The 12,713-nt window shown below is 42.9% G+C and overlaps 1 long non-coding RNA gene across 2 annotated transcripts; it reads right to left on the reverse strand.

The window, feature by feature from the left end:
- Positions 1–300: 300 nt before the first annotated feature.
- Positions 301–3,337, reverse strand: LOC116715968 (uncharacterized). Of its 2 annotated transcripts, XR_004338304.1 has the most exons (4): positions 3,295–3,337; positions 2,425–2,481; positions 822–979; positions 301–350 (listed from the first exon to the last, which is right to left on the reverse strand). It is a non-coding gene; the product is annotated as an uncharacterized LOC116715968 (long non-coding RNA). The 2 variants fall into 2 exon arrangements; XR_004338303.1 differs by lacking the exon at positions 3,295–3,337 and having other exon boundaries at positions 2,425–2,812.
- Between the last annotated feature and the right edge of the window lie 9,376 nt (positions 3,338–12,713).

Consider the following 12,713-nt stretch of genomic DNA (forward strand, 5'->3'; position numbering starts at 1 on the left):
TAAAGACGCGATCTGATAGAAGGTCATCAAGGAGCTGTTAACTCTCAATATTATTGGTGAATATTGTGATGAAAATATTGACTGATTAACAAACATTTTCATCACTTTTTTTCTCCCTTTCTTTATCATCACCAGCACATAAGTTCCAGTTACACCAGCTGAAATAATTGATCACTAAAAGACTTTTAAACCTTGAATTTCCAAATCTCAACTAAAGACGTGGATCTGGTCCAACAGAGACGACAGGAGGCTCTGATTGGAGGAGTTCAGTCTCACCTGGAGAACAGCTGCTCTGATTGGCTGTCGGCCGTTCAGCTCCTGTTCTGGGTCTTTCTTCACACTCACAGCTCCTGTAAAGACATTTCTTCATCAGTGAAATATTTCACTAGCAACAGGCTGGAGCTGAAGATGTTCATGAAGGTCCACCACAAAGTAGAGACCAGAACTGGGTCAGAACAGAACCTGAGATCATTGATGATCTCTGGTGTGAAGTTCTTCATTGTATCATATCTGGTATCATGACTGATACCAGTGTTCCCAGTCTGGAAGCTCCAGTGCTTCACTGGGTTTAGAGACAATCTGAGTCGTTGCTCCTCACATTGTTGGTTGTTTTTGTTTTCATGCAACATTTTCATCATTGATTCATTCAGACTTTCATTCAAACTCTGATTTACTGACCAACATCCTTCATGACTAACTTTAAATTAATATCTCAGAAAATTAAGTTACTGTTTATTAAAACACTGAAGATCAACCAGTTAATATCTTTTATTTTATATCTCTATAGATTCACATGAATCAGTTAGAAAATGGTTTCTTACTTTCTGTCTGATGGTCCAGGTTCATTACTGAAGTATGGAGGATCATGTTTGGACCGGTCACTCCTCATAGATGGACTGATACCCATCTTTCATCTTCTGGCCTTTTGGAGAGAGAAACCAGAACCAGTCAGTCCAGTGATCTGGTTCCAGTAACTGTCCTGTGAAGCAGAAAGCTGGTTCCCATCATGTGTTCAGAGGATCAGAGTGAATCAGGTGAATGAATGAGTGAACATTTCCTATGAACTAGTGAACTTATTTAGCTCCCAGTGGACTTGAACGCATCATGACTCTATTGTAGCTCTGTATGGAGGGAGTCAGTGAGCAGAAGGTTCTGAGGGAGCAGCAGCTCAGGTCGGGTCCACAGCTCTCCTCCAGACAGAACCGGGTCCAGCTGGGATCTCAGCAACATGTCAGCCTCTGTGTGCAGCTCAGCAGGATTTCCTCTCAGCTCAAGAGACACAAAGCAGCTTTCAGGGACCACAGCATCCAGCTGAGGTACCAGCTGGACCCACTGCAAGGAATCATGGGTAAACAGCTGCTTCAATAGGGGGATGAAGCCCCCAAACACTCAGCGAGGCCTGAAACATATTTAGTCTATTGATCTGATTGAACTTCAAATAAAGAGACACATTAATGCAACTCTTTTAGTTCAGAAACTAGTTTGTTACAACTGATCTAAAATGTTTGTGAAATTATTTATTTTATTATTATTGCTCCATTTAAAAGTTTTGTTATTTTTAGGGTTGAACCGACTGCAGTTTTCTGGCTGATCGATTCCCGATTTTGCAGATACTGATTGCTAAACACAGCAACCTTTCAGGTAAGAGTCAGTCTGGATCTGGATGCATTTTTCCAGCAGAGCTTTGAGAGACAAAGAGTTTTCTTCCTGCTGAAAGGAGCAACAAGAGGAAAACCTGGAAAAAGATCAAACTCAGTGAGGAGGAAGAGAGGAAATCTGTGGACGGCTTAAAGCCGGTTCTGATCCACAGACAAGAGAAACATCAGTTTCTGCTGAACCCCAGACTGATGAGGGACGGAGTGATGTGATTCACTTCCTGCTGATTTCAACAAGCAGAGAAACTAGTTTACAATGTTTTAGTTCTGCTTTTTAGGTTAAAACACCAGAGAGAGTCGCTGCAGCAAGAACTGATGGACTGTAAAAGTTACATTAAGTTCTCAGTTTATTTAGATTAAATCTGAAAAGTTCATTATTGCTCCACACAAACAGATCAGCTTTAGATGCTGCTGTCATGGTAGATCATAGCTGATCATTCACCAGGTTAACTGCGCAGTAACTGAGCTGTGTGTTTATAGTGTGTTCAATATTTCTCTTTTTGTTCCTTATAGTCGCATAATGAACCTCACTTAGCATCACTTTATAAGCAGCAACGTCTCACAATAAAGTTTTTCATTTGATCTAATTCCTTTCTAGATCAGGCCTTCAATAAAGTAAACAGAGCGCTGCTGCGGGGACCAGGCCCTATGAGAGCGAGCGACCCAGGCCGAGGTGACTGAGGCCCCGGGAAGCCTCGGTGGGCTTCATCGGTTAGAAAGGCTCCAGAGAGCCGAGAGACACGGAGGGACCCGGAGCGGCAACACTTACCTCTAGTAACAAGTCAGCAAGTTATTTCCATCCTGCAGCTTCAAAATGGAGGCTGATCTGAAGGAGACCAAAGTTGGTTTGAGTTTCTATTTTCACAGGAAGTTACGTAACTTGTGTTTTTCCTCTAGAGCCAAAGTTTGGATTCATCTGAATAAACATTAATAGTTCAGTTAGATTTAACAGAGTGAAAAAACTAGAGTGAAGATGGAAAAGCTTCAGTATTTCTGTTTTGCTGTTAGTGAAGCAGATCTGAAGCTGAGCAGCTTTTTTTCATGGATTCAGCAGAAAACCAGCAGAACAAACTGCAGTTTAACAAGGCGTTTGATGGAGGATTATGAGCGCTCACTGCCCTCTGGTGGTGAACTATCGCAACTACAGATATTCCTCTTCATATAATTACAGTTTATTTGATCTCATTTTCACTTTTATCAGCCAAATCAAATTCAGCTTACATTATGTTAAATAAGAGTCACTGCAGGGTTAGTACATGGAAAATAAAAACTTATTCTATAAAAATCCTCCAAAAACGATTCACTGTGGGAAATTTTGAGACTCAAGGCCTGAAAAAAATATAAATAATAAAAATGTGTTTGAAATAAAATTCAATCACCTGCGATAGGAGCATTCAAGCAGGATGAAAGCAGGCTAATAGAGAAAAATTAAATATAAAAGTAATAAAGTTGAAATTATTAGTACTTAATATTACTTAGTTAATTGCAGTCGTTTGTAGAACTGAATTAATCTAGTAAATAAATGTATTACCAATACAATATTATGCTGCTGCTGTTAATGTCATTAAATACTTTTATCTGTTTTTAAAGACTGTCTACAGAAATAAGAAAAGATCCGCCGTCAGATCGTCCACCATACCTGCAGAGACGATACGGGCAGAACCACCTGAGGTTCGATCCCAAATAAGAACTGGAATCGACTCCCACCTGCTGCCAGCGGCGCCTCGGTCCGACTACGACCAAACCGACGTGGTGGTCCTTACAGAACTGAGCCAGGATGCTGTGGTTGCTCACCGACACCTCTGCAGAAACGCAACAGAAAGATACAGATGCTCACCTCTGTTTTTCAATTCTGTCAAGTGACTTCAGCTAAATACATCCTATGTTGGAGCAGTTAGCAGGTCCAACAGCCCCTCAGGTACCAGAGTTGCTGATCTTGCCGCAGCTGGCGGTTCCTGCGTTTCCGGGAGCCACCAGAACCTGCTGGACCCCGGGGCGACTGGGCCAGCTTCCAGGCCAGCGCGTGTTCCCGTCCCCCGCCTCCTACCACCAGAACCCGCTCCGCCATCGCAACTGGAACCACAAGAGATTCGACTTGAAGGAGGATTTCCTCTCACCGTGTGAAGCCACCGTGCAATATGCAAGCGCTGACCTTTAGCAGGAAGAGCCGTGACCTTTTCCAGGGGATGGAGGTCCGATGAAATCGTAGAGATCAAACCAATGAGCTGGAAGAAAAACGAAACTGGACTTTTAACACAATCGGCATTGATGTGGAGCCCCAGATTACTGCAGAAACAGAGTAAAGATAAACGGGCCAATCTCTGGGAGAACAGAGAGTCCAGTGTTGGACCCTGGCTGAACATGTTCAACTCTGATTGGAGTCACTGGGCTCATGTGACCTCCTGAAACCAACTGATAGAAAAGTACATCTAATAAGCTGGGAGCAGATTTAAAATGCCGCTAGAAAATAATGAAGGTTTTATTTGCATCCATCACTTTAAGCGTTTCTTTTCTAAATATTGTTGACTTTAAAGTGAATCTAGCAGCAAAAAGACGTCGACATGCACAAAATTTACCAACCTCTGTTGTTATGAACCAAGAATTACTCGCAGCCCGTTTCGCCTGCTGTGCTTTCCCCGCTCTCCGTGGGTGGACTGACCCTCCGTGGAAGCTGCGGGGACACACGTGACGCAACTAAACATTAACACACACACACACACACACTGCGTGGAGTCACAGTGAGAAAAACATGCAAAGTTTGCACAAAAACTAAATTACTAACGAAAAAAGAGAGAGAACAGAGAAGCTAAAACCGTCGACACGTGTGGAGTCTTACCTTCACCAAATGATGGGAGGAACACTTTTTGGATTCCACTACTTCCTATGGGGGAGAAAGCGCAAAGCATGACGGGAGACGTAGTTCGTTTACCGCTAAACTGTAAAATAAATAGTTAACATTTACCTTTAATACACTTTCTAAAGCAATAATGAAGCTTCAATCATCGTTAGAGCTAAATTAGGATTTTAACTATTTCACTACCATAGATGTGGTTAAAATCTATGGCCAGCAAACAGCAAAGGGAAGAAGTTTGTTATCAGATTTAAGAGTTACTACTAACAACATTACTTCCTGAAGTTTCTTAGGAGACCACTCAGATGTTGCTCTGATGAAAACCACCCGTGGGATGAAAGTGCAGAAAACCTTCTGGTCGATGGATTCGCCACTGAGCAGCTGTGCTGGTTCAAACACTTTACTAGGAGTACTAGGTTTTCGATTTCTCCCCAGACTTACTGAAACAGTGCCAAAAGAACCAACGACTGATGGCTCAAATTAGCATCCATTCTTCAATTGTAAATGTGGTCGTTGACCGTCAGGCCAGTGTGAATAGTCCATGTTGGGGGTGGGTATCTATGATACCAACAGGAGATCAGATCTCCTGTAGGTAATGCTCTTCAGTCTAGTTTTGAAGCATACATGAAGTGTTTTTGGAGAGATGTGACCTTTTGCAGCTGATCCATGATGTTGTGCTGCATTATCCAGTCTAAGTCTAAGGAACAATTGTGCAACTGTGAGATGCGTTGAGGCCATTACCAGGGTACTTATAAGGTAATGGCCTTATTTATTTACAGAACAAAAGCAATCCTTCAGGCCATTTGGACTATCTCCAGCCTATGTCAAAATGGACTAACTCCAGCATTTCTAGTGTTTTAAGCATCTGGAAGCACCTTAGGCTCCTCCCCCTTTCAGGTGACAACAAACACCTTTATTTTCATGTTTTCCTTTGTATGAGTTGAGCTGTAAAACTTTAGGTCAGATTTGAACTTTTCAGGTTTTTCTCAGTTTTCTGCTCATTTCCAGCCAAACATTTTATTGCAGGAAATCATTTCAGGAAGGAACCAGAAGATTCAGGAGTCTGGGAGGATGAGACTGTAACCGACCTGAACACTGAGGCCCCAGAGCGCCCCCTGCAGGATCTGCTGCACCATCTCCGTTTCCAGCAGCAAACCAATCATCTGTTGGTCCAGACAGAAAAGCTGAAGCTGTCAGTGAAGCAGATCAGAAGCTGAGCAGCAGAACCCAGAAGAACTGGAAGCATCAGCAGGAGATGAACTGGACCTGTGCGAGGACGCCGCCGGTGGTCCATATGGTCGGCTGTCGTTTTCTGTGTGTGTTCCGGCTGACTCACGCAGAGCGCCACCAACGCTGCGGCTGCTCCCACCGCAACAAACCGGATCAGATGGCGGTTTTCCTCTAATGCTGGAGATCCGCTTCAATCTACAGTGTGCTGCTTTACATTTGACAGGCAAGACGCACAGTAAGAATAGTTGTAGAAGAATTTGTTGATAAAACTCAGCTTTTCAAAAATTGGGCTAATTATGATTAACAAAAGAAGAAATTTCACTTTTTCTGCAACAAAAAGTGAAACAGTTTGAAAATTGCTGTCTGTGTTTACTCAGGTTGTATTTGTCAAATAAAATCTGTTAGATATGAAATATTGAAGTATTAAAAAGAAGAGAAAATCTTTAATGATTTAGAGATGCTTTTACAAAGCAACATGCTATGTCCCTGCTCTGCCTTAGTATAAATAAAAAAGGACAGAAAGGAAAAAGTTATATATTGATTTATTTTTTATTAAAATAAAAAACTTAGTTTTTTATAAATTGTTTTGCTACTTAAACCACTTTTTTTCTGGAATAAATTACCAACAATTCTATTTGAGATACTCCGGTGTGTAATTTTTTTTAAAGTACATGTTTCATCTGTTAAAGAACAAATACTCAGGATGAATTTTTTTTGTTTTAGTTAGGACTTGTTGTCAAATGTTGTTTCTTTCTCCGTTTACAACGTAGCAGTGAGCTGCATGCTTCTATAAAATGTAAGCGTCCACATTTGCCCTCCCATCCAGGCCCTCCTACTGTCGATAACAGAATTTACCGCGCCTCCCCCACCAAAATCAATTTCTACACTCTGCGCAGTATTGAGCCGGGTTCTGCTGGAGGTGTCTTCCAGTTAAGGAGAGTTTTTCCATTCCACTGTCACCACTTGCATGACGGACCACTTAAAGTCAACAACTTCAATGCAAGCGGTTTCCTGCTGTTGCTACGTGCTCATCCAGGAGGAGTGAATGATGAAAATCAATAACTCGATACCATCTGCCAAATTAACCTTGCTGTATTGTTTAACTAGAATCAATTGAAATGTATCTGTGATAGAATTGAAATGATTGATGTGCTTTTTGTGTTGCAGATGCTGCCATATCACAGTGCAATTGGAGCTATCTGAACATTGCACTGATCAGATGGAAATAACGAAATGAGTTGGTCCTTTCTGATCAAATAAAAACATAAATTTCTTCTTTTTGTAAGCAGAACGAGCAATGTAAAACAGGCAACTAGCAATATACTGCTAAAATCGGAGTCTGTAGCATATTTTATGTCACATGGCTGCAGGTGGGATGGGAACTCGGGTGCCAACGCTGCAGCTTGAGAGAATAAGGTGATGCCTGTGCCTGGCTGGTTTTGTCTCTCCAAAGACAAAAACTAAAGCTGTTTGAGAATATTTCTAATTGTTTCACACCAAAGAAAAAAACTGCTGCGCTCTTCAGTTAAGTTTGATTCTATGTATGTATGTATGTAATCAATGCTTGTTTTTTTTTTCTTGGTGCAGGGATCATACCCAAATATAGCTTTACCAACCTTCTTTTTACGATGACATTTCATAGAATTGAAGATGCTGCATCCATCCATCGACTTACCCAATGCTGGAGCCCTTCATCATGTTGCTGATGGATCCGCTACCAACATCAATAATCTATCTACAAATCAATGTCACAGACGTTTGCCATATAGAATATTTTTTTAATGTTTTCTCATGTTGAAAAACCTAAGGTTTGTGCTAACCATAGTATGTACACAACCCACAACCCTGTGCATGTTTTGTTCTAACTCTGAGCATGCGTATGTGTTAATATCTAAATTAAGTCACCAAGAAACCAGACCATACATGTCAAAATGAACTGCAGAATAGCATGGTGCCTCTCAACTTTGCTGTGATAATAATATCAAGTCTTTTTAGCAATTACATTGACTGCTTTGAGTGTGGTAAGTACCAGAAGAGCAGTGGTTGTCAAATTTGCTACTTAAGGTATTAATGAGCAGTGACTCTTTTCTCCAAGATAAGTGCTCAACCATAGTTACAACTTAAATGTTTAAGCACATGTACACACAAATGCTCCCCACTTTTTGTGAACGTAAGTGGGAAAACAAAAGGTAATTTGTTGTTTAGGAATGGTGCAGTATGAGCATACTTCAGCCAGGGATAGAACTTTAAATTTTTCCAGTGGAAAGCAACTTAATGAACAAAACTATCCTAACTTGGATAGCGCAGTGGATTACATATGTGCTTAGTACCTAAAAATACTAGGTTCAAGTCCTGTTTCCGACAGACACCGACCTTTAAAAGTTGGAGTTCTCCCAACTTTTTTGTAAACAGGACAAACGAAAAGTCATGTTTTCATTAGAAATGCTCAAATTTGCACTCCCAACATTGTGGCAAATATTTTCAGGAGAGGTGAAGATGTAACGGGTGGGTCAGTGACATTAAGCATTTGTTGTAAAAATTGGGTGTTATTTGCATTGTAACTAATGTCCTCATAAAGAGTCTAATATCTTTTTCTACAACCCAGGATGAAAAAAAGTCAATGTGTAGTGAAACTTTAAGAAAAAATACAAAACCTTTTACTTGCTGTTGATCTCCATAAAAGCCTTTCAGCCAGAAATAAAATCAAAGGATGACAGTGAATCACATTTGTGGTATTTGTAGAAGTTTGAGCGTCTAGGCTGCCAGGTGCTTGGATGGCACACTGGATAAAGACTGTGCTTTGGTTCTGATGGTTCTTAGTTCAAGACCTGCTTAAGGCATGGTTTTAAAATTTACAAGGAAAACTGACTATGTGGTATTTGTAGAAGTTCAAGAGTCACAGTTGCCAGGTGCTTGGATGGCACACTGGATAAAGACTGTGCTTTGGTCCCGATGATTCTTAGTTCAAAACCTGCATGGTTTTAAATTTTCAAGAGGAAAACTGACTATGTGGTATTTGTAGAAGTTCAAGAGTCACAGTTGCCAGGTGCTTGGATGGCACACTGGATAAAGACTGTGCTTTGGTCCCGATGATTCTTAGTTCAAGACCTGCATGGTTTTAAATTTTCAAGAGGAAAACTGACTATGTGGTATTTGTAGAAGTTCGAGCGTCACGGTTGCCAGTTGCTTGGATGGCACACTGGATAAAGACTGTGCTTTGGTCCCGATGATTCTTAGTTCAAGACCTGCATGGTTTTAAATTTTCAAGAGGAAAACTGACTATGTGGTATTTGTAGAAGTTCGAGCGTCACGGTTGCCAGTTGCCTGGATGGCACAGTGGATAAAGACTGAGCTTTGGGTCCCGATGATTCTTAGTTCAAGACCTGCTTAAGGCATGGTTTTTGCTGTAAAATATTGTGAGGATGAACAGGTAATTCCCCAAGCAGAAGAAGTGGGGGGGGCTGGGGGGGGGGAGAGGAGAAGAGGGGGGGGTTAACGGGGGGGGGTCAAGCAGAAGAAGAGGGGGGGGGGACGAGGAGAAGAAGTGGGGGGGGCTGGGGGGGGGAGAGGAGAAGAGGGGGGGGGACAAGCAGGAGAAGTGGGGGGGGTTAACGGGGGGGGGACAAGCAGGAGAAGGGGGGGGTTAACGGGGGGAGAGAGGAGAAGAGGGGGGGGTTAACGGGGGGTCAAGCAGGAGAAGTGGGGGGGTTAACGGGGGGGGAGAGGAGAAGAGGGGGGGGTCAAGCAGAAGAAGAGGGGGGGGGACGAGGAGAAGAAGTGGGGGGGGCTGGGGGGGGGAGAGGAGAAGGGGGGGGGACAAGCAGGAGAAGTGGGGGGGGGTTAACGGGGGGGGGGACAAGCAGGAGAAGGGGGGGGTTAACGGGGGGGGAGAGAGGAGAAGAGGGGGGGGGTCAAGCAGAAGAAGAGGGGGGGGGACGAGGAGAAGAAGGGGGGGGGGCTGGGGGGGGAGAGGAGAGAAGAGGGGGGGGTCAAGCAGAAGAGAGAGGGGGGGGACGAGGAGAAGAAGTGGGGGGGGCTGGGGGGGGGGAGAGGAGAAGGGGGGGGGACAAGCAGGAGAAGTGGGGGGGGTTAACGGGGGGGGGGACAAGCAGGAGAAGTGGGGGGGGTTAAGGGGGGGGAGAGAGGAGAAGAGGGGGGGGTCAAGCAGAAGAAGAGGGGGGGGGACGAGGAGAAGAAGTGGGGGGGGCTGGGGGGGGAGAGGAGAAGAGGGGGGGGACAAGCAGGAGAAGTGGGGGGGGTTAACGGGGGGGGGGACAAGCAGGAGAAGTGGGGGGGGGGTAACGGGGGGGGAGAGAGGAGAAGAGGGGGGGGTCAAGCAGAAGAAGAGGGGGGGGGACGAGGAGAAGAAGTGGGGGGGGCTGGGGGGGGAGAGGAGAAGAGGGGGGGGTCAAGCAGAAGAAGAGGGGGGGGGGGAGAAGGGGGGCACAAGAAGAGTAGGGGGGACAAGAAGAGGAGGAGGAGAGAGAGTAGGGGGGACAAGAAGAGGAGGAGGAGAGAGAGTAGGGGGCACAAGAAGAGTGTCCCCCTCCCCCCCGTAGGGGGGGAGGGGGACACTCTTCTAGTAGTGTTCCCCTCCCCCCGGAGGGGGGAGGGGAACACTACTAGAAGAGTAGGGGGGACAAGAAGAGGAGGAGGAGGAGGAGGAGGAGGAGGAGGAGCGGGGGGAGGGCAAGAAGAGTGTTTTTTAAAACCATGCTGGTCTTGAACTAAGAACCATCGGGACCAAAGCACAGTCTTTATCCAGTGTGCCATATTTTCTAATATTTTGCCAAGTGATTGATGGTTTGCTGAGCTGTACAGATCGCTGATTCTTGGGCATAAAGTGACGTGACGGTTTGACCAGCTTGAATAGCTCATGATCAGATGTTGGTATGAAATCTCTTCAGTTGGAAATTGCTTCTTCTCCATGTGGTTCCTCCTCCTCTCCCGGACCCTGAGGTGAGCACTGCTTGCATACTCTGGACATTTTCCTGCTGATTTTGCAACACACTGATTTGTGCTGGTGCCCTTTAGTTGTGCGGACCAGATAGAGTGCAGCCTTTGTGAGCAACTAGCCCCTTCGCTAAGTTGAGTACAAACTAAATACAGACTTCCATTTTATGTCCTCCGGGGGTGAGGTGAAAAAGTTTCAGGTCTCATCAAATGGAGAATGATCAACTTACACTGGAAGAAAAAAAAAACACACACACACACATGAATTATTCATGACTCAGCAGAAGATAAGGACCTCTTGGTGTTAAGTCATCCCTCTAGATGCCAGGCAACATCTGTTTGAGCAATTGGTCCCTTGCTACCTGAATGGTTAATTACCCAATGATTAAACTGGTTGACCGTATCGACACGGGGGTTTTTAGAGCCTCAAAAAGCAATACAAAGTGGAGAAATATATATATATAAATTTACAACACTGATTTCTCAGAATTCTTCCTCTAGAACCCTTGGTCCAATGGTCCAGAAAACAAGTTAAAAACATTTTAGGTTTTCTTATTTCCTGTCAGCAAATTAAGCTAACCTGGCTGTTTTCTTTGACTGTTCAAGGTTTTAAGATTTTAGCTCTTAAAGCCTGAATCTTTCTTGTTCTGTGAAATGTTAAAACACTCCAGATTTAAAAGTTATTTTTTTCCCTCCTTCAGTTATTGTTGAAATCTTTTCTCAGAGCACACCGTAGACATTTTGGAAATTAAATGTTTGAACTGTATTTTTTATCAAGTTAGAGTAATAAAAGTTGTGGCAAAAAGGACATAATGCCTTCACCGAGAGTGGCATTACATTAAAAAAACTACAAAAAGGAAAATGAAGCTCTTTAAAAGAATAAAATTCAATATCATAAAAAAGTCCTTGTATTATTATTTTGCCATTTACTTTGTGAATTATTTTCTGGTATCTTCTGGTAAACCCAAAATAGATAACAGATCTGGCCTTTGCAGTTGAAGTGCCTGTAGTAATAAATTAAGTGAACAATTGTTCACTTAAGAACAAATTTTCTTTCACTTTAGAGTAAAATCACAGAGGTAAAAAAAATAAATAAATAAATAGTAGATGCAGTTGTAAGGTCTTTTGCATAACAGTAATGTGATGTTGGTCTTTGAAATCTAATTGTATTCAGAAATACTGCAAAAATTGCCCATTTTCTAAATTGTGTCATAGACGTTAAAAATCGTGATTGGCCAAACAAAATGCAACGGATCTTCTAAAACAAAGGGGAGTCACTCTGAGTATCAAGGAGTGCATAAGTAGTATTCTTTCCCAGGATCCTTCACAGAGGACAGAAAAACTGGAATATACTTGATGTGGCAGAAATGTTTCGGGTGAGTGCATGATGTTAGAAGAAATTGTTGCTAAACTCTTAAAGAGCTGAAGACCAAAACAGAGCGTTTGGGTCCAGCAGCATTTTTCATGGTGAAGCAGTGAAAGTTCTCCAGTAACTAGAAGAGGCTGGGATGTCTAAAGAGTTGAAGCTCATGTCTCTCCAGGTCTTCATGGCTAACAGCTTCAACAAAAGCTGCAGATGAAGAGTTGATGAGGAAAATGGTTCCAGCTCTGGAAGCAGAGTTCTCAGAGCTTTGGGAGGATCTGACAGAAACTAGGACTTTTTCTGGAGCCAGACAACAATCACCACATTTTGCTCTCATTTACAAACTCAGAGGAAACTAGTGGGAGGAGGAAAAGTTGGTTCACTAAGTTTCTAACTGGTTTCCATGACAACACAGCAGCAATTATTGGGGTTATTTTAAAGTGTCCATCAAACCTAAACAGTGATTTTATAATTTAAAAAAAGACAAAGATCCTAAAAGGAGTAGCGGCTCAATGAGTGAAGAGGAGTTTAAAGTGTAAAAGTCTCTCTGGCTGATTGGATCTTTCAGACAAAATAGATTTTTTTCTAGAGTTCAGGGTTTTCTATTCATTTAAACATGAAAACTGATAAAAAGATAAATATTTTTAAAATGATCAAAATG

The sequence above is a fragment of the Xiphophorus hellerii genome, chromosome 24 (assembly GCF_003331165.1).
Source record: "Xiphophorus hellerii strain 12219 chromosome 24, Xiphophorus_hellerii-4.1, whole genome shotgun sequence".
Classification (NCBI taxonomy): Eukaryota; Metazoa; Chordata; class Actinopteri; order Cyprinodontiformes; family Poeciliidae; genus Xiphophorus; species Xiphophorus hellerii.